Genomic DNA, 22188 nt, shown 5'->3' with positions numbered 1-22188 from the left:
GCAGAAAAGGCTATGAGATTTCTGTTGCGGCTAAGAGGGAGACAAACTCCTTTTCCCCGGTTCTAATCAATTATACAAAAGCTGTTTGTTTTTTGTTCTGCCGGAAACCATGCATGTGGTTGTAACGCAGGAATTTAATTATAGTGGAAAAGTCTCTAATGCTTTATGAGTGAGAAATTGAATCTCAACCGTACTTTGCCTTTAACTGTCGAATCGAGGTACAGCTAGAGCCCCAGCGGTTGCTCTTTCCACATTGAAATAATGTTGGCCGGGTGAGAGCAAGACCAGGTGGGAGGTGGGACCAGTGGGCTAGCTCATTGTCATTCTTCTTCTGTCATCTCAGTCTTGTTAAGTAGTCCAGGGTGGCATGGCTGTACTTCAAGGAGATGATCATATTGTTGGCATCAACAGCAGCTTCCTTTTAGCTTTTCTTCTTAAATAATGCTGAAAATCTCAAACATATATCTTGGAAATGTAGAAATTTGGAGTTGGACAGTACTATAAGAATTATCTCATTCAACTGGATAACGCATAGGAGGAAAAAGATCAGTAAAAATGAAGTTACTTGCTCAAGGTTACCTAGCCAATTATGGACTGGGAGGTTTGGGAGAAAGAAAGGCAGAAAGGGAACATGGTTATTTGCAATTCACAGGTTCAAAAATCCAGTTGAAGCAAGTACTTTTGCCCGTTTCTGAATTTTAAAGCCAAAAGTGCCAGGTACATATCTTTTTAGTGAACGTCGAAATAAACGGATGGGTGGAGTGTGCATGAGAACCGAAGAAAGAATGTGAGAGGGAACATGAGAATGGATTTCTCTGATACTTTTTTCCTTCTTTGAAGAAAGTGTTAGAGTTGTGATCATGTGTGATGGAAGAGAAAGACAGAGGGGATCCTGAAAAATTGAGAAATGGGTCACACAAAACCTGAAACATGTCTCTAGTCAGTGGTGGCCGAGGAAAAGGTCTGGTTTACAGACTGGAAAATGGCAAGAGAAGGATTTTCATAATCACACTGATGTTATGGTAGAGATATTCTGAATTCACTGCTTAGGCTATGGTTAAATATAAAAATACAAAAATATTACTCCTCTGTACTAAATATATTTATGATTATTAATCTCTGCATTTGTGATAGCTCAATACTTTTATCTTGAGGCAGCTAGCAACATAGCCCATTTGTTGGTTTTTTTCTTTTAGTTTGGTTAGTTGAGTGTTCTGAGGATTTCTCTTCTACTCTCTACTTCTTATGCTTTCAGTAAGTTTCAATTCTTGTGTTAAAACCATTGCTTGTGTTATAGGATGACTATATAGTCTTAATAAAGCAAATTCTAGCCAACTGTGTCAATTTTTTTCATAATCCGTGATTTTGAAAATTTTTATTTAATCACTTAGAATTTTTTCTAGTAGAAAAAGTAAGGGTAGATACTTTCTTGAAGTTATTAAGTATTTGATAGATATAAAAGAATATACGTAATCAATATATTTTATAAGATATGTAACAAAGAGAAACCCAACTTGAGGAATAGAATGTTCCCTATGTTTAAAGACTCATTTTAGTCTTAGACATGAACATGATCTTGAATTTTGTACTATAATTTCTTTGCTTTTTATCAATTATTAAGTATATGTCGATGAGCTATATAGTGTTTACTTTTGTTTGTTTTGGAACAGCGTGTAAGTAGTGACGTACTATTTATGTTCTTTTGTGATTTGCTTATGCTATGCAAAATTTTTGGTTTCAATAGTCATGCATGCATACTGGTGAGATTACTGATTTCCACAGCTGAAAAGAATTTTATCTTAAGCTTGCAAACCGAAGACATCAGTCTTTTCCTTAGTCAACCACACCTTCCAAACCTGGCTTATAAGAAGCTAAAAGGCAAAAGTCTGGGAATTATCTTCATCCCTGGCTCTATTTCTAATATGAATGATACAGAAGCATTGTCAGTTGAAGAGTTTTGCACATTTCTAGGTCATGCCTATACCAGGGGCTTTACATGTATTTTGATAGGCCCACATCCTGGGTTTGGAAGGCAACTGTAAAAAGTGTAGCAAGTAGAGATGGCTGATTGCCCACCAAGGAAGGGAAAAGGAAGACTAGCTGGTGCCTTTCTTCCCTCCTTTCCTGGGTCTACCTTCGGTATTCCTGGATTGAGGAGAAATAATAACAGTGATGGAGACTTCGGCAGCAGCCTTGTTACACAGTTTTCCAAGGGTCCAAAATAATTTTGCTTTATACCTTGAGAAAATGTTAATTTCTTCTTCCTCCAGGATATATAAATCCCTACAAAAATGTGTATATGCTGTATATTACATATATATGCGGTAAGAATATATATATATGTATGTATATACATACATATATATATATATATATATATATTCTTACATGTACACCCAAAACACTAGGTTTTATTAGTTTCACCAGATTTTAAGAAAAAATCATGAAAGCTTCAAATTTGAGTAGAGTGATTCTTTTTACTTCAAAAAAAAAAAATACGTACCATACTTTATCCCTTCTCTAGCAGTAGGAATTTCTATTCTTTCCACCTTCTTGATATTTATTTTGTTACTTTTTTTTTTTTTTTAGAAAAAGTGTAGTTGACACACAAAGTGACATTAGGTTGAGGTGTACAACATAGTGATTCAATAACTCAGTACGTTATTGTTATGCTCACGACAAGTGCAGGCCCTGTATATTACTGTTGCAGTATCATGGACTGTATTCCTTGTGCTGTGTCTTTTATTCCTGTGACTTATTCCATAACTGGAAGCCAGTATCTCCCTCTCCCCTTCACCCATTTTGCCCATCCTGTCACCTCCCTGCTTCTGGCAACCATCAGTTTGTTTTCTACATTTATAGGTCTAATTCTGCTTTTTGTTTATTCTTTTTATCCCCACATGTGAGTGAAGTCATAGGATCTTTCTCAGTCTGAATTATTTCACTTAGTGTAGTACCCTCTAGGTCCATTCATGTTGTCTCAAATGGCAGGATCTCCTCCTTTTTATGGCAGCACAATTTTCCATTGTGTACGTATACCACATCTTATCCATTCATCTATCAATGGACACTTAGGTTGCTTGCATATCTTGGCTATTGTAAATAATGCTGCAGTAAACACAGGGGTTAGCATACATCTTTTCGAATTAATGTTTTCATTTTCATTGGGTACATACTCAGTAGTAGAATTAATGCATCATATTGTATTTCTATTTTTAATTTTTTGAGGAACCTCCATACTGTTTTCCATGGTGGCAGTACCAACTCAAAGTCCCACTGACAGTAAATGAAAGTTCTCTTTTCTCCAATTTATTGGTGTAAAGATCCTATTAGATTTCCACAGTTGCCATAACAAAATAGCACAGACTGAGTGGCCTTAACAGAAATGTGTTTTCTTCTCTGGGGGCTAGAAGTCCCATATAAGGTGTGATGGAGTTGATTTCTCCTGAGGCCTTTTTTCTTGACTCATACTTGGCCGCCTTCTCCCTGGACTATTCATTGGATCTTTCCTTTATATACCTCTGTGTCCTAATGTCCTAAGGACATCAGTCGTGTTGCCTTAGGACTCACCCATTTTACCTCATTTTACATTAATTACCTCTTTAAAGGTTCTGTCTCCAAATACAGTCACATTGTGAGGTACTGTGACTTCACCATGAGAATTTTGGGGGACACAACTAAGCCCCTAACAAGGATGTTCACAGTTGTCCATTAATTATACACACACACACACACACACACACACACACACACACATTTTTTTTTAATGTTTACTTATTTTGAGAGTATGAGCAGGGGAGGGGCAGAGAGAAAGGAAGTCGTAGAACCCAAAGCAGGCTCCAGGCTCTGAACTGTCAGCACAGAGCCGGATGCAGGGCTTGAACTCAAGAACTGTGAGATTATAACCTGAGCCGAAGTCAGATGCTTAACCAACTGAGCCACCCAGGCGCCCCATATATATATTACTAACAATACTAAAGTTTTATTTATTTTCGAGAGAGCATGAACAGGGTAGGGGCAGGGGGCGGGGAACAGAGAATCCAAAGGGGGCCCTGTGTTGACAGCAACAAGCCCCGTTTGGGGCTTGAACTCACAAACTGCAAGATCATGACCTGAGCTGAGATCGGATGCTCAATCTACTGAACCACCCAGGCACTCCCTATTATATTTTTAATCTTGTTTCTGTACTTTTATCTCCCTTTTCATTTTATTTATTTCACAATGATTATTTTTACTTTCTTCTTTTTTTATTTCCTTTGATAAGTCTTGCCAGGAATTTATCAGCTTTTGAAAGAGCTCCTTTTTATTTTGCTGTTTCTTTCTATTGTGTTTTTGTTCTACAGTTTGTTAATTTTTTATTTGTTTTTATTTTTCTTAAAATTTCTTTGTGTTTATTCTCACATTCTTGTCTTACAGATTTAGTTGCGGAGCTAATTAATTTTCAACATTTTTATACTTGAGACATTTCAGTGTATAATTTCATTATATCATTTGGTCCTGTTTATTTTCTGTATTCCATTCTAATTTCTTCTAGAATCATGAATTATTTAGAAGTTTGAATTTCTAAATGTACTCATAGTTATTTTTTAGTTACTAGTTACATAGTTATTTTTTTAGTGTTACTTCATTGTGTTGTATTTATAGCATGTGGTTTACTTGATCATAATTCTGTATGGTCTTGCTATATGGCCTCATTCAAGAACAGTTTTTTGTAAATGCTTTGTATGTGTTTGAAAAGAATGTATGTTTTCTTATTGTTGGGTACATCATTTTATGTTTGTCCAGTAAATAAAGCTTTTTAATTATTTTGCTCAAAATCTCTCTGACCTTACTGATTTTTGCTTGGCTAATCTATCCATGAGTGAAAGATTCAGTTGAAATCTCTAATTAAAATCATGGCTCTGTCAGTTTCTTGTTATTTCTGTTTATTTTGGCTTTATGTATTTTGAACTATGTTAAGTAGGTGTGAATACTCATTTAGAATTGTAATATTCCTAGAAAACTGACCCTATGTCTCATTACGTAGTGATCTTTCTTTTTTTTTTTTTTATAACCCATTTTGCCCGAATGCCTCTTTTGTTGGAATTTAATATACATACTCCAACCACTTAGTTACTTTTAGCGTTATAAGGACCTGATTCAATTTCACTTTAAATGCCCGCAGATTCTTTGAAAGATTGCAGGCAGGAAATTCACATGGTCAAGAGTTGTGAAAAAATAACATGGGCTTCTGTATGGGAAATGAATTCGAAAGTTGCAAAAAACGAGTCAGTGAGGCTATTGTAGGGCAGCATGAGATGGTGGTGGCTTGGCTTGGAGTGGTCACACCTGAGATGGAGATAGAGCGAAGTTCTGTTTCATTGGAAGACTTGAGGGCTATTGGTGAATGGGTGTGAAAGGCGATAGAATGTGTGAAGCTCCATTTTCTACCTTGAGCCACTGTTTCCTTGAAATGATCATTTACGAGGCTTGAAGTGATAGGCATGCTTCTAAGTTCATACCTGTGGAATTTATTTATTTTTCTAAAATATATTGATACTCTCTGAAACAGTTTTCATCCTTGCTGCTTTAGGGGGGATAAGCTTAACACCGTATGGGTATGCTGTGAAAGAGCTTTTCTAAACAGTCCTGTCCGTAAACTTTCTTTCTTTCTTTCTTTCTTTCTTTCTTTCTTTCTTTCTTTCTTTCTTTCTTTCTTTCTTTCTTTCTTTTTTTTTTTTTTTTTTTATGATTCACTGTGTGCCTTGCACAGTGCCAGTTTTTCCGGTCTTCCAGCAGCGAATATGGTGAGAGTAGGATGTGATGGCACCGAGTTTAATAGTAAATGCGGACCAACACAAAGGCATTTATCAATACAGAGTGAGAAGAGCTTTGTTGGTCAGAGAAGTATGTGGTTCTGTGACAGCACAGAGCAGGGGCACTCGACCTAGATTTACTCGGGTAATTATTGTGAAGACTTCCCAATGAAAATAAAGCATGTGGTTCAACTCATTTACTGTGAAAACAGAGAACTTTTGAAGAGGTTTACGGAAGAAATTGGCATGATCAGATTTGCATTTTAATGAACTCCTGAGGGTATGATCAATGGGTTGGAGTGAGAAATAAGGGAAGACCACCAGATAAGGGCTGATGATGATGCCATCTTGAAGTTGGTCTAGGCTTGTCTGTGGGGATGGAGAAACTGGATGGACTTGAAGGAAATTTAGGAGATAAAGTCATGAAGATTTAGTTATTCAGTATATATGGTGTTGAAGAAAATAAGGCCGTAAGAAATGATATAAAGGTGCAGCATGGGCCACTGGGGGCGGCAGGGTGATGCTACTAGGAAGACCAAGTTGCAAAATACAATGAGATCTTTTTAACCCATGAGATTGGAATTTCCTAGGAGATACCCAAGGGGATTTTCCAGCAGATGTATTTGAGCCTGTTGCTCAGGAGAGAGTTCCAGGATGGAAACTTAGGAAGTCGGGGCTATATTGATAGGCTCGAAGCTGTCAGAGTAAGATTTCATTCTTTTTTATGACTGAGTAATATTCCATTGTATATTTATGCTACATCTTCTTTATCCATTTATCAATTGATAGACCCTTGGGCTGTTTCTGTATCTTGGCTGTTGTAAATAATGGCTGCTATAAACATCAGGTGCATGTATCCCTTTGAATTTGTGTTTTGGTATTCTTTCAGTAAATACCAAGTGCTATGATTGCTGTATCACAGCGTAGTTGCATTTTTAATTTCTTGAGGAACCTACAAACTGTTTTATACAGTGGCTGCACCAGTTTGCATTCCCACCAACAGTGCACAAGTGTTCCTTTTTCTCCACATCCTTGCCAAAACCTGTTGTTTCTTGTGTTGTTGATTTTAGCCATTCTGACAGATGTAGTTTTGATTTGCATTTCCCTGATGATAAGTGATGATAAACATCTTTTCATGTGTGTGTTGGCCATCTGGATGTCTTCTTCAGAGAAATGTCTGTTTATGTTTTATACCCATTTTTTAATTGGATTATTTGTTTTTTTGGGGGGGGCATAGAGTTTATTTTATGTATTTTGGATATAGTAACCTTTTTTTTTCTTTTCTAATTTTTATTTAAATTCTAGTTAGTTAACATACAGTGCAATATTGGTTTCAAGAGTAGAATTCAGTGATTCATCACTTACGTATAACACCCAGTGCTCAACATAACAAGTGTCCTCTTTAATACCCATCACCCATTTAGCCCATCCACCATTCACCTCCCTCCATCAATCCTCAGTTTGTTCTCTATCTTTAAGAGTCTCTTATGGTCTGTTTCCCTCTCTCTTTTTTTCCCCCCTCCCAAACGTTAATCTGTTTTCTTAAATTCTACGTGAGTGAAATCATATGGTATTTGTCTTTCTCTGACTGATTTCACTTAGCATAATACATTCTTTTAGCTTCATCCATGCCATTGCAAATGGCAAGGTTTCATTTTGTTTGATGACTGAGTAATATTCTATTGTGTGTGTAGGTGTGTGTATGTTTGTGTATTAGTTGCCGTGGCCAAGGTCAAGGAGGGTGCAGCTTATGTTCTCCCCTAGGATTTTGATGGTTTCCTGTCTCACATTTAGGTCTTTCATCCATTTTGAATTTATTTTTGTGTATAGTGCAAGAAAGTGATTCACTTTAATTCTTCTGTGTGTTGCTGCCCAGTTTTCCCAACACCAGTTGTTGAAGAGACTGTTTTCCATTGGATATTCTTTTCTGCTTTGTCAAAGATTAGTTGGCCATAGATTTGTGTGTCCATTTCTGAGTTTTCTGTTCTGTTCCATTGATCTATGTGTCTGTTGTTGCACCGTTACCATACTGTCTTGATGACTACAGCATTGTAATACAGCTCAGTGTCCAGAACTGTGATGCTTCCAGGTTTTGGGGGTTTTTTTGTTTTTTTGTTTTTTGTTTTTTCCTTTTTCAGGATTGCTTTGGCTTTTTGGGGTCTTTTTTGGTTCCATACAAATTTTACAATTGCTTGTTCTAGCTGTGTAAAAATGCTGGCGGTATTTTAATGTGGATTTTATTAAATGTGTAGCTTGTTTTGGGTAGTATAGTCATTTTAACAATGTTTGTTCTTCCAATCCACGAGCATGGAATGCTTTTCCATTTCTTTGTGTGTGTGCTCTTCAGTTTCTTTCATAAGTATTCTATTGTTTTCAGCGTATAGATCTTTTACCTCTTTGGTTAAGTTTATTTCTAGTTGTCTGATTGTTTTTGGTGCAATTGCAGATGGGATTGATTCCTTGATTTCTTTTTTCTGCTGCTTTGTTATTGGTGTATAGAAATGCAGCAGATTTCTGTGCATTGATTTTATATTCTGTGACTTTGCTAAATTTATGTGGATACTAACCATTCGTTGGACATGTTATTTGCAAGTATGTTCTCCCATTCCGTAGTTGCCTTTTAGTTTTGTTGTTTCCTTCACTGTGCAGAAGCTTTTTATTTTGATATAGTCCCAATGATTTATTTTTGCTTTTGTTTCCCTTGCCTCCCACATCTAGAAAAAAGTTGCTATGGTCTGTGTCAAAGAGGTTACTGCCTATGTTCTCTAGGATTTTTACAGTTTCAGGTCTCACATTTAGGTCTTTAACCCATCTGAATTTATTTTTGTGTAGGGTGTAAGAAAGTCATCCAGTTTCTTTCTTTTGCATATTGCTATCCAGTTTAATGAAAATAAATTTTAGATATATTGTATTTATACTTGCCAGATTTCAAATATTAACCAAAAATTGAGGGTGAAAAATAAACTTTTATCTTTTTAAATTTTCTGTATACATTTTTATTAGGATAAAGGAACTTCTGGAGTTACAAGGTTATTTTTGTATTACATACTAAATAGGTAGTTGATTCGAATTTTAGATTTTTAGATGAAAATACTTGTTTCACTAATGGAAGAACTAATTTTTTTTAATGGGCATACAGTGAATTTTCAATAGAAAATTCAGTTCTTGAGTTTCAAGGTTTTCTTTTACTGAATGACCGAACAGTTAGCAAATTTATTGGTTATGTAGAACTCTCTACCTGGTCCTCTGGAGGAGAAGACCTGCACTGTGTTCTTAAAGTTCATTGAGTAATAAAGTAGCTAAAGATTTAAATTGGTTTGATGTACATCCTGGTTCTTTTCCATGGCTTTTCATTGAGCTATTTCTTATAATTTATCTCCTGGTCAACTAGATTTCATTGTCAAGTGATTTTCAGAAAATATCATATCCTGCATTCCCTAAGATATTTTATACTTGAGCATAATAATTGACTACTTTTATACTCTAAGATCAGATTGATTTAATGAAACAATTGGATCATACTTTTCTTCAGAAGTTTCTGGTAACTTAGTACCAAAGTAGTCTTTTTGCCACAACTTCTATATTAATGATTATGTTTGGCTAGATTCCATTGAATATTTTGTCAAGGACTCATGGATGCTGTATTCCTTGACCTGTTGCTTGTGTAAATATCTGTTTCTTTTATATTTTAAAGATATTTTGCTTTGTTGTAAAATTCTCAGGTTCTTCCTCAGATATCTATAGATTACTTCTTTGTCTTCTGGCATTGAGTATTCCTCACAGAACAAGGAAACTGGTCTGATTTCCCCCTTGTTAGTAAACTGCTCGTTTCTGCCTGAACACCTGCAGAGTTTTTTTTTTCTTTAGCTTGAAGTTCAGTGACCTAAGGACGTAACTTCTTTTGGATCGTTCTGTATCAATTTTTCCTGGAACACTGTCTGTTATTTCAATCTGTTCTTCCTTCATGTTAGGGAAAATTCATACTACTATTATTTGAAATATTTTTTCTAGCCAGCTTTTGGGTCCTTTTTACAGGATCAGCATTTTTCAGTTTGTTCTTTATGCCTCTTCCGTTTTCTCCATTAAGAAAAATGTATTTGTCTTCCTTTGTGTTCACTGGATTAATTACACCTTTATTTTTCTACATCAGTATTTAAATTTTTTTAGCTATATCTCCTCATTTTTAAACATGTTTCCTTATTCCATTGCTGTTTTTCTTCTATTTATTAGTACTAAGTTGATATTTTTTTGGTCTTCAGTACATTTGGATCACTCTGCAACACCTTTAAAATTTTTTTCTATTGTTTTGTCATTTCATCTTTGAGTCCTTTCCCACTAGTAATCATTTTTTGAAGTTGTCCCACCATGTGAAGCTTTTTGTTTTTAGGTTGTGTGTTCTTTAGGAATGAGAGCTTTTTTTTCTCCTTTGCATGCTTGTTTCCTTTGTTTCCTGTCTTTTCATTTTCTCCTTCTTTACTTCCATTTATCCTGTGATAGGTTTATACGTTTTATTTCCTCTTGTCCTGTTAGTAGATATTCTATTTGCTAGGATACAGTATTGGTTAATCTTTCTTCCCTTCTTTCTTATAGTTGAGACCTATCTGTTCTCACTTGGATTTTACTTTTTGCTTATTTTTGTTTTTTCGAGATGGGGAGAGTGAGAGCTAGAGCAAGCGAGAGAGTGAGAGAGTGAGCAGGGGAGGGGGCAGAGGAAGAGAGAATCTTAAGCAGACTCCACACTCAGTGCAGAGTCCGATGAAGGGCTTAATCCCACAACCCTGGGATCGTGACCTCAGCCGAAATCGAGTCGGACCCTCAATGGGCTGAGCCACCCAGGTGCCCCCTGGTTTTTACATTTTGAGAATTAGTTATTGTCGGTTCCATTTTGCTATCATTAAAGGTTAGCAGTGGCATGGGGCTTATTCTGGGGAAGTGGAGGAGGAAAGGGCTTGGCTGAATTGTCAAGCTGTATCAAAGTGTCCTCCCCTTTTTTGGCCGTATGCGGACAATGATGCCCTTTCAAAGGAGCACTCAGGGATAAAACCACCTTACAAAGGCATGCAAACTATTTCTGCACCTTTCAGCTGAGTGTCATGAAGCTACTCCTCAGGGAGCTTCTTGATATTTTGTTTCCTACTGTGGCTTCCCTCTTTACACACATGAGCCCTGTTGCATAGATTTTAACATAATAAAGAACTGAAATTTTCTCCATAGGATCATTATTTTAAATATTTAAGGTTGTACTTCAGGGCCAGTAGGAACATCTTTTATGTTAAATAACAAGGCCATTTGACATATTTTCTGGAGCAAACCATATATGGAAATAGTAAACAGGCTTTCCATTTCTCTTTTTTGTATATCTTTCCATCTCTCTTCCTGTTGCCAACACAGAAGTACCTTCCTGTAAAGTGTATATCATTTTAAGTGATCTCTCACTGGGCATCCAGATTTTCTGTTGTTCTTGATGTTTTCGTTTAAAAAGATGTAGTATTTGTAAAATCCATGCATGAATTCATTGTGTCCAGTGCCTTGTGGAAACATACTCTTTACTTCACTGTGTTTATCTCACACAAGGGGAATAATTCTTTTTTGGTACTGATATAAATCCACTTCTCACATGGGCAAAACATACACACTCGTCAGTGTCCTCCTGGTGATTCATTAAGTCTTTAGGGTGCAGAAGGGCAGTGGTGGGTCACACTAGGGCAGGATTTTAGCCAGGAGTCTGTTACCTTGGATCGATCTACCAGTTACTGGTTTCATTTATGTTTGAAGTTGCTCTACCGTAGCTGTGATTACTGTGGATTCCATCTGAGACATACAAGATGATAACAGTAAACTGAAATTTATAAAGTTTACAAGTATCTCCAAATTAACCTTGACGTCCAGTGTATTATGTTATGTTTAAATGCTATTGGTGCTATACTTCTTTCGAGACGGCAGTAGAATCTTAAGGAAATTGTCAGTTACAGGTGTCAAAGACTGATTATCTGTGTCTGAGGAACTACGTGTTCTAAGTGATTATTATTAATCAATTGCACTGCTAATTTTATTGATTGGATTAATTATAGGGAGTCAGACTTTGAAGACTATTTTAAAGACATTCCATGATTCTTTAGTGGAACATTCACAGTGAAAATGTGTCAGGATAATGGGCAAAGTTTCATTTCTTGTCAGCATTCCTTATCCTGATATGCTGAAAACTCACAATGTTTGAACAGGCTTAAAATTCTCATGCAATAATTATGTTATCTTTAACAGGTGACTGTGACTTTATATACTCATGCATATTAACTTTTCTTTCCTTCTTTTTTCCAAAGTATTCCAGCATTTTAAGGTTTTCTTTGCCATTATAACTTAGCATTTATTTTCCTGAGAGTCTTTTTGTACCATTCTCTTTGATTTGGTAAACCTTCATTGATTGTGTAATATGAGAAATGGGATTGTTTAGCCAGTGTAATTGTGCAACCCGTTAATTTGTGAGTGGAAAACAAACTGGCAAACAAACGAAAACTTTTAAAATCTCTGTCAATTCAGGTAAGAAAAAATCTTTTAGCTCTGTTTTTTCATAGTTCCTATTACTATCATGAATGCAGTATTTTCATTAGCATCAGTAGTTATACACAAGATCTGCTGGAAAAATGGTGGTAATGAAACCTGTCTAGCCACAGTTAATTAAGGAGTTTTCTTGTTTGAGCCTCAGGAGAAATATTCACCATGCATTTCTTAAAACATGGCCTTAAAGAAACCAGCTTCCTCCTTACAATTTAGTAACTTTTCTTGTCTTGAGGGATATCTTCACGGAGGTGGAACTAAACTGGAAAAGGGTGATGTAGCCCAGATAAATTATATATGCATTACATCGTTGCCTAAGAACAGGGGTCAATAGTTCTCTTGTCTGTTAGAGTATATAATTGTGCCTGCATTAGATGCTGGCAGCTTATCAGAGGCTCGGGCTGGCGTTTGGTCTCAGTTTATTTTATTAAGGAAGTGCATGTATTTGGATTTCATTATGTCTCTCCCCCAAATTATTAACTTCAGTATAAAACTCTTAAATGTGTTTGCAGTTGATTACTTATTAAAAGATTCTGGCAAGTGAAGGGTTTAATTTATAATGTCTAACTTCTTGACTCCTTGCTTGACTGCATCTTTTTTTTTTTTTGGCATCTATTTTTATTGATATATTAACATATTTCTTAAAATAGCCCAGTTTTTTTATCCCTTGCCAAGTCCTGATAACTTTCTCATTTTGTGGTATTTATGTTTATAATATTTTACCATTTGCAGTCGGTATAAATTTAACTTTGAAAACCCCTAACAATTCTTTTGTTTTTTTAAGGGTACCCTCCCAGTTGATATTAACAATTTTTTTTTTTTGCAGCTTATATAATATTGTTTAAAAAACATTCTCTGCCCTTCTGCTACTTCCAGCCCTTGATGTAACCCACTGAAAATGGGTACTTTTGACAGCATCTGTACTGGGAAATGCTTTCCAAATTAAACATTTGTTAGAACACACAAACAGTTTATTTGGATACATCTAAGATCCTAAATATTTGATTCAGCTGCCAGTATGCGCTTTATTGGCTAATGTTTCTAGAGTGTTTCCACATTTTTATAGGCTAGCAGCCAAGTTGTCCCAACAGTCTGGTACCTCTTGGGGAGTTGAAGTGGTTGTGGACATGGGGAGGTGCTGGCACTAGGATGCTCCTGTGTGTAGTCCGTTGGCATGTTAGAACTCACAGAAGTTGACCCCTTCAACCTGGAAACGTATAGATGCTAATGAGCTTCCTTAGTCTGTCCAGAGTGACTTGAGGAAGCCCACTCAGATCCCTGGTGACATTGATTCAAGGAAATCAGAACTGTTAGAGCAACTGAGTCATGTTGGACCTAAGGTCATCAAGAAGTTTAGTACAACTGAGATCTAAACTATCATTATTGTACAAAGATATATTATGGTTAAAAAAAATACTGTGTAGTGCTTATGGTGTATAAAGCACATTCTTCAGTGTCTTCTCATTTAATCAATTAAAAAAATACTTGGGAGGTAGATGTGTTATATCTATTTTACAGATAAGAAATCACACAAGCTGGAAATGCTGGTCTGTGGGTTTAAATCCTCGTCATTGAATTCTACCTTCTGTGTTCTCTCACGGTCCTACATGGGAAATAAGGCATGGCCAATGGAAGATGGACCGACCTAATGTGACACAAAATTGCACCCAGTGTATATCAGATTAATGACCTAGGAACTCTGCTTGAGGTACCAGCATCAGAAGGTCAATCAGCAACAAGGATTTGCTGATCCTAACTAAGCACTATGGAATTATAAAGTTTTGATTAAATGAGATCTGAAACTACAAGTAGGTGTCTATACAATGAGAACAAAAAGTGGATAAGTGAAGATGCACATTTGCACATTGTCTACCAACAGGTAGACATAAGTATGTTTTCTGTGTGTGTGTGTATATGTGGCATTAAGAGGAAAAAGATTGGACGGTCGCCCTTTGAGGAAGATTTTGAGAATGGCGTATGTTAATTAACTGAGACCAGTTGCAAAGGCTTCCATTCCTCAAATGCAGAGTGTTTTTTATAGATGTGCTTGGTGGCACATATAGCTTCCATTCCTCAAATGCAGAGTGTTTTTTATAGATGTGCTTGGTGGCAAGCAATATGCTGGGGTCTGGGGGATACAAAGGTAACTAATACATAGGGCTCAGCCCTGAGGAGGAATTTATAATCTAGCAAACACAGTAGAGGAAATGACTCCTTCAGTTTGGCAAGGGGAGTGAGTTGTCTCTCCTTAGAATTCATGTGTTGAAGACCTAACCCCCCAGTGTGACAGTATTTGCAGGTGGGGCCATTAAGAGGTAATTAGATCATGAGGCTGGAACCCTGATGTTGAGATTAGTGCCCTTAGTAGAAGAGACGTGAGAGATTTCTCTCCTCAAGTGACAACACAGCAAGAAGATGCCATCTGCAAGTAGAGAAGAGAGGCGTCACCAGGAACTAAATAGACCAGCACCTTGATCTTGGACTTCTCAGCCTGCAAAATTGTGAGAAACCAATTTCTCTTGTTTATCCCACCCCGTGTATGGTATTTGGTATAGTAGCACGAGCTGATTAATATAGTAGAGACAGAGGAGTCTTCACAGACCCATGTTTGGATGAGGCTTTGAAGGATGAGTAGGAGTTCTGCCACCAAATAAGGAGGAAAGGGGTATTCCTCCCAAGGTAAACCAAGTGTGGGTATGCCCTAATGTGTACAAGGGAATGTGAAAGATTCTAGTGGTTGTATGTTGTTGAAGGGATTTGAGAGAGGTTAGAACCCAGTCTGCTGGCTTTTGACTCTTTTTTCTACTTCTCTATTTTCATATATTCAACTTGTTTGGTCAGGATAAATTTTCATTATTTATAGTTGTTATCTAGGATATGCTTTAGAATCTCTGAGAAGATAGGCTTTGTATTCTGATCCTTTGTCAGTTTTGATCCATATTTCTTGGCCACTGCTACCCTTCCCTATCTTCCCCCGCACCCCCCCAACACACACACACACACACACACACACACACACACACACACACACACACAGTGGGAATCCTAACTCAGCAGCAGCCCAGTATTTCCCTTGGATAAATATCCTCCAGCTCCGATATAACAGAAAAAAATTGAGAAGAGCTGCTGTAAGCAATAGGAACACTTTTAAAAATTATATATATAAATGTAAATATGTATTGATATATATATATTAATTGTATGTTATAGTCGTATATAGAATTTATGTACAATTACACATATTTTAATGTTTTATTATTTCTCCCATATATATATAATATAAATATAAATATGTATAGTAGGGAATATATATATAAAATGGGGAAAAAACATCAACCTTATGTGTTTTATAGCAATATAATTCATTGCTGATGTATATATAAGTTGGAAAGGAAATTGCTGGCAGCCGGGAAGCAGAGGGTATTCAATAGTCAGGAAGAGGTGATGACCCGATATAAGGCTGCAGCGGTGGAGATAACATGAGTGGTGTAGAGAAAAATTTCAGAGGTGGCATCAATACTACTTTGCCACTGATCAAGAAGTAAAAAGGGTCAAAGGTGCTCCTAGATTTCTCATTTGGTGCAGGTTGATATCATTAACATGAGTAGAGAATAATGGAGAAGGAAAAGAAAGGAGGTTTTTGGAAGTATGAAGTGGGAAGAGAAATGAGGAAGTGAGGAGACTTCATAAACTTTCTTGGACACTTCTTAACTCCTAGAGATGCACATAGAGGTTAGGATAGGGAGTAGAGACCTAGAACTCAGGAGGGAGATGTGAGCCAGAGGTAGATTATCTGTAGAGAGATGGAGTTACAGCAGTGGGTGTGACTTGGGTTTCTCCAGGAGGAAGGTGTACCTGGGAGAAGTGATGCAGCCTGAGGTGTCGCACTCAGGTCCTAATGGTGATCCTGAACATGTGATGGATGCTCTAGGGGCTCCAGGAAAAATACGAGAAGAACAAGTCATCTCTTAGAGTTTACACCCAGAAATAGTCTTCCCATCTGTACTTGTTTTATGTTTTATTAAGTATTTTCACAAAACCATCTTTTAGAAAACTTCTGTCATCTAAACAAACAATAAAGCAAAGAACGTCTCAAATTAGAGTATTCATTTTGCAGTTAGGTTACTGACCGGCATAGATGATGACATGCACAGATTCTGTTCTTGGGGGCAGGGGTTGTGTGCAGAAATAGAGGCATATCAGATAATTGTCTCCATTGAGAATACTTGGTAAAGTAGAGACGTATAGGAGCATAGTAACATACCACCATTGAGGTCGTAGTTGTCCAGAAACCATGGCTATTTGGGATTCCACCAACAATTCGGAATTACACAGGTAAGACTTCTGAGAAAACAACTAGACGACACAAGGTATATTTACGTCACTTCTATAAGACTATGTTGCATGCTCAAGTTTCTTACTACTTTCCATGCAAGTTTAGCTGGCTATTTTTTTAAATTAAATATATACAAAAATGAGAAACAGCACATTTGTAATCAGCATTTTACAAAGGACCTTAAGAATTATCTGGTTGAATTTCCTCATCGTACTTAGGCCCAGAGATGCCAAGTGACATGTTCAAGGTAATTTAGCCAGAATGATAACCTAAATCAACTTGACTGTTGGTCCAGCGTTCTTTCTGTTCCACCATAGGGCAGAAGGAGCATCTATAAAAAGAACATGATGGCATGAAGAAGTAAAAGGCTGACAGAGTATAAAATGCAGATACAAGGAGCACAACAGTGTATGCAGTATAGACACACTTCAATGGGCCCTGAAGTTATCTCTGTATGCAGCATTGCATAGCCTTTGAGGTTCATAAGTATTGGTCTGAGTCATCAAGAAAACGTTCACTTATGTCCGTTTCCATGTATATATGTATATTAGGAATATTTCCATCCCAAGTGGTTAGTACTTTTTCTTTTAAATTTGGAGTTAAAAGAGATAACCCCTTACCCATACAGAAAACTAAACTCTCCAGAATACAACATTCCAAGAAGGCTGTATATGTGAGGCTTATTGGTAAAGAAACAAACCTTTCTTGTGACCTGCTCACTCTTTCATTACGATGACGAGACTTAGATGTTTGTTGCACAGAATAATATGCCTTAATTGCTTCTCGGCCTTTTGGCTAAGATCAAGTGCGGAATAATATGCCTTAAAAGTTGCATGACCTTATTTAGAACTGAAGTCCTCGTGATGCTTACAGGAAGGAGTTGTCTGTGTCTTCTGCTGTGCTTGTAAAGCTGATGGCTTACGGCTCATTCTTGGGGGAAGGCATGAGAGCCTCAGGAGAATTTCTTTTTTCACTTTTGTCTTAGAACCGGGTCCCTTAAACTCTTATTCATATATTGTCCACCTCATTCTTCTGTCTTTGAACACCACCCTACTTGAGTTCTGTTATGTAACCGTGTATTCCAGTCTTGGCTGATTTCTTCATCTTGGCATTCCGTGGCTCTCTGCACTCATTCAAACCTTAGTTTCTCAGTTTGGGTGGCTGGCACGACACTATTTAACCAGTGTTCTTGGTTCAGCCCACTTGGCTGTCAATCTCTGCACCTTCTATCCTTTTCATTAGGCCAGGAAACTAATTCCCAAGTCAAAAAGCATTTAACTATGGGCTAGGAAAATGTTACATTTGTATTCATAGGAAGTTATCAGAAAACAAAATTGGTAGGGTTTTTAAAGCAAAGGAACTTGTTAGAATTCAGCATTTTTACTTGTCTTTAACCATATTGCCACATTATTTATAAAATTTCATCTATAAAACTTGCAGGTAAACACACACATAAAATTTAAATGGACACGCTCATTTTCTTTATCTCAGTTTGGGGTATTTAAGTGGCTGAAATTAGTTAGAATTTTTTATCAAGGTGGAAAATACAGAAGTTGTTTGTATACTGTGGAATATTTACTAACATTTCACTGTATTTCCCAAGTAAAGTTCTGGAAAATTGCTGGGTGTATAAATTGAGGGCTGTTGAGTTTCGGGGCTGCTGTGAGACCTTAGGGGTTACTTCCTCTTGAATAGGGTGAGAGATTGTGGAGGATCGGGGCAGTGTACGGAATTGACTCCCGTGTGTGTCACTGGGTGAAAATTGTATTTTGGCTCAATCCTTTTGCACATGGCACTGCAAGAGGCCACAGAGGTTAGGACTGCATTCAAGCTATTCTCAGAGGAGACCTGGCTGCCCTTTGCTTACAAATCCCCAAGGAGAAGAGAGTCCATGACCTCCACTGACTGCACATTTCAGGGCCTCACAATCGCAGTTGTAAGGAGTTCTTCCTAAAGCCCATCCCTAATCCTTCCTCTTTCAGTTTCTTTTCTCTGGCATTTTTTTTTTTAACTTTCACAGATTTCCCCCCTTTTTAATTTCTTTATCAAAACAGTACATACTTATTATGTGTTCACTGGACAAATAACAGAAAACTTAAAAAAAAGTCAGAGACAAAATAAGTAAAGCTACCATCGTCTTCATTACATTCAAAATAATGAGATAATTTGTGATATGCCATTTGTATTTTGGTTTTTTTTTTTTTATTTTTATTTTTTTTTCAACGTTTATTTATTTTTGGGACAGAGAGAGACAGAGCATGAACGGGGGAGGGGCAGAGAGAGAGGGAGACACAGAATCGGAAACAGGCTCCAGGTTCTGAGCCATCAGCCCAGAGCCCGACGCGGGGCTCGAACTCACGGACCGCGAGATCGTGACCTGGCTGAAGTCGGACGCTTAACCGACTGCGCCACCCAGGCGCCCCTATTTTGGTTTTTATCCTGAAGGATATATAGGGCCAACCTGTTTGTGTCAGTGGATACACCTCTCTGTGTTTTGAATTGACCCTTCGTAGGATTTTATTTTATGGCTTGATAATTTATTTAACCACCCTCTGACTTTTGGATATTTAGGTTGCTTCCAAGATTTAGTAATTACAAACAGCAGAGAAATAAATATTCTTCTGCACATCCTTAATTATTACCTTAGGATAAATTCCAAGAGTTAGAATTGCTGGAGCTAAAGGCCATGCGCATTTTATGGCTTTTAATATTTTTGGCCAAGTTGCTCTGTGGTTTATAGTCCCACCCACTAGAAGATGAGAGTGGCCTGCTCTTAATTAGTTTACATTGCAGCTGCATTGCAAGAACTTGGAAGAGAGAACTCAGTGGTATGAGATGCTCAGGTCCTAGCTTGAAGAGCATGCTATAATGGGGCTAAATAACCACCATCCTTTTCCTCTACGGGTGCCCCTTCCTGTCACCTCGTGCCTTACGGTTATAGTGGGAAGTTTTTGTGTATTTGGTCTTTTTTTAGAGAGGAGAAATGAATGGTGAAAAAAGGAAGCGGAATGTTGGATCATGTGTGTGAGTGTTCTCTGCATTCCCAGCCCAAGTGTGCAACGGGATCACGAACAGCCGTGTAGATTGAAGGCAGGGTCTCTGCATGGGTGATAACCGGCATTCCCATCTATCATCCCGGTCTGCAAACCTGATCAGTCTTTGTATGGGACTGTACAGAGGTAATCAGAGGCTGGAAGCCTTGCATCTGTTAGTTAGAAAAATCAAATTAGCACAATTTATAAATTTTGTGGAAGAATGGACAAGTGGGCTATCAAAAATAATTTGTGCTTATAAAATATAGTATTTCCTGTGGCGACTTGATATAAACATATTCCCCTGAAGATTCTTCCATCTGAAGCAAATACATGAGAAATTTATTGTCTTAGAAAAATGTACTTATAATGGTGGTAGCACTTACCATTAAAGTATAAAGATACTGACAATAACTTAGTTCACAACACTGCTTTTCGTGGTTGTTTTGTTTGTAACCTAGTCATGTTGAGAGTATTTGATCGTAAGGCAAAGTCTTTGGACTGGCAAGTCACAGTGGTGTCCTGAGATGGGTTACAGGTGTGCCTGAGGTGTCCCAGCACTTGAGCCTTCGGGATTGTCTGCAAGGCCAGCCTTGTCTGATGACCCCACTGTGTAGTAGAGTCATTACCTGTTCTATAGATCCACAATGGAAAAACAGTTGGGAAACACTGCATATAGATCTGTTTTGGCCTTTGGCTTCCCTGAAATATTAAACTTCAGGTTCAGGTCAATGGTAATGTGTCTGAGCATCCTTTTACTCCACCTCATATAGATTACTCTGATACTATTTTGGGAGAATTGAGACATCTAAAAAGTTTGGGGTATCTAGTAGAACTAGACCTACCTAAGGTTCTCATAGAGTGATTCTGAAATTCTAATACAGACTCCAGTGCTCTTTTGCCCTTGAAAAGCACACCGAGGTAGGCTTGGTTTTGCACCTATGAACTGTACCATGAACAGAGATGCACGGATAGCCGTCGGTAAGAGCCATTGAGGAGCTTACTGTTGCGTGGACCTGCTTATTAATATTTGCGTTTCCTTGTAGACTGTATTGCTCTGCATCCTTGGCTGCAGTTCACGTAGGTGTGAAAAAGTACCGAATACCTAGGCTTCCTCTTTAAAGTTACACCGTAGCACAGACCATTTTCTCATTGTCTCAGCTTTGGGTGGAGGATTCTGAATGATATAAAATTAGACCTCAGATATTTGTCCTGGTAGTTTAGGAGGTGCTATCAGCGCTTTCGAGTTAGTTTCTCTATTTGTTGGCTTCCCTGGTAATAAATCGTAAAAGCAGGCCCATGAGTCGAGCCTCAGGCGCTGTTAACTGCTTACGTTCCTCTTTGTAATTGCACAGTGCTGGGTTTTTCCTCCCATGCATCATGAAGTAGTGTGCTCCTTTTTGCCAACCCTCTTGGATCTTTGCACTTGTCAACCAGGGAACCAGATCTTAGCACTCAAGCTGTACATGGTTTCTTACTTAAAAACTAATAGCCCGAAGAAGCGTAAATGTAGAATGCTGTAGCAGGTGATTACATTTAGACAGCTGTATTAACATTGTATATTGCTTCTCTGTAACGTTTTCTGTCGAAATGTTAAAGGTGGCCCTATCCAGTATTTTGCATGAAAAAATTATCTATTGATGTTATTGCATCATATCAAGTACTAAATCATCAAAAGACTTTTCCATATAGAGAAATGGGATTATTTTGTTGAATACTTTTTAACTTAACGGATGGCTGGTAGAAGGAAAGTTTCCAGAAACATTGTTGAATGACTTCTGCTATTTTTTGGAAGTAGGAAGACTCACTACCTAAAACTGTTTTTTTGGTGTTCACATAATGCATTATAGAATTGGAAACAGATTGAAAAGTTAAGGTTAGTCAAGGCAGAGTGCTGTGACTCAAAACCTGCAGTTGTTTTTCCCTTCAGACATTTTTCAGAGACATGCAAATCAAAGTCAGATATGTACTTATAACAGATACAACTTATATATGAACATACACACACACATCCATATCCTTCTGATATCTTCTGGCATAAAAATAACTTTTATTGCCTTATTTAGTTGTATTTTAATCTTAAATATAACAAATACACTGGGTGACACTTTTCTTTATTGCCAGGAGAAAAATGATTAAATGCAGAATGATCTATTTGCCTGTATTTTAGATTATTAAACAATCCCTTCTACTGGTCTTGGCAAAATGTTCATAGTTAATGTTGGATAATAGAGTAACATTTGAGTCACTGTTTTAAGCATGTTTAAACAATATAATATAGTGTGGGAGACTCGTCTGTTTCTTCAAAACTCTCGGGCTAGCATCTTACTACTTTGATGGTTTTATAGACTTGGCAATAATGGTTGTTTTCAGGAATCACCATTCTTGCATGTATCTAGATATTATTTCTGATGTCCTCTGAATAAAGTAAGCATGCATTCTTGAATTATCCGTTTATTTTTTAACTGCT

General features: G+C 37.3%; 1 protein-coding gene across 1 annotated transcript in view; it reads left to right on the top strand.

Annotated features, from left to right (window-relative positions):
• Nucleotides 1-22188, top strand: part of KLF12 (Kruppel like factor 12) — a 446873-nt gene that overhangs the window by 159165 nt on the left and 265520 nt on the right.

The sequence above is a fragment of the Prionailurus bengalensis genome, chromosome A1 (genome assembly GCF_016509475.1).
Source record: "Prionailurus bengalensis isolate Pbe53 chromosome A1, Fcat_Pben_1.1_paternal_pri, whole genome shotgun sequence".
In the NCBI taxonomy this organism is placed as follows: Eukaryota; Metazoa; Chordata; class Mammalia; order Carnivora; family Felidae; genus Prionailurus; species Prionailurus bengalensis.
Note: the sequence above shows the minus strand (reverse complement) of the source record. Positions and strands in the feature narration are given on the sequence as shown.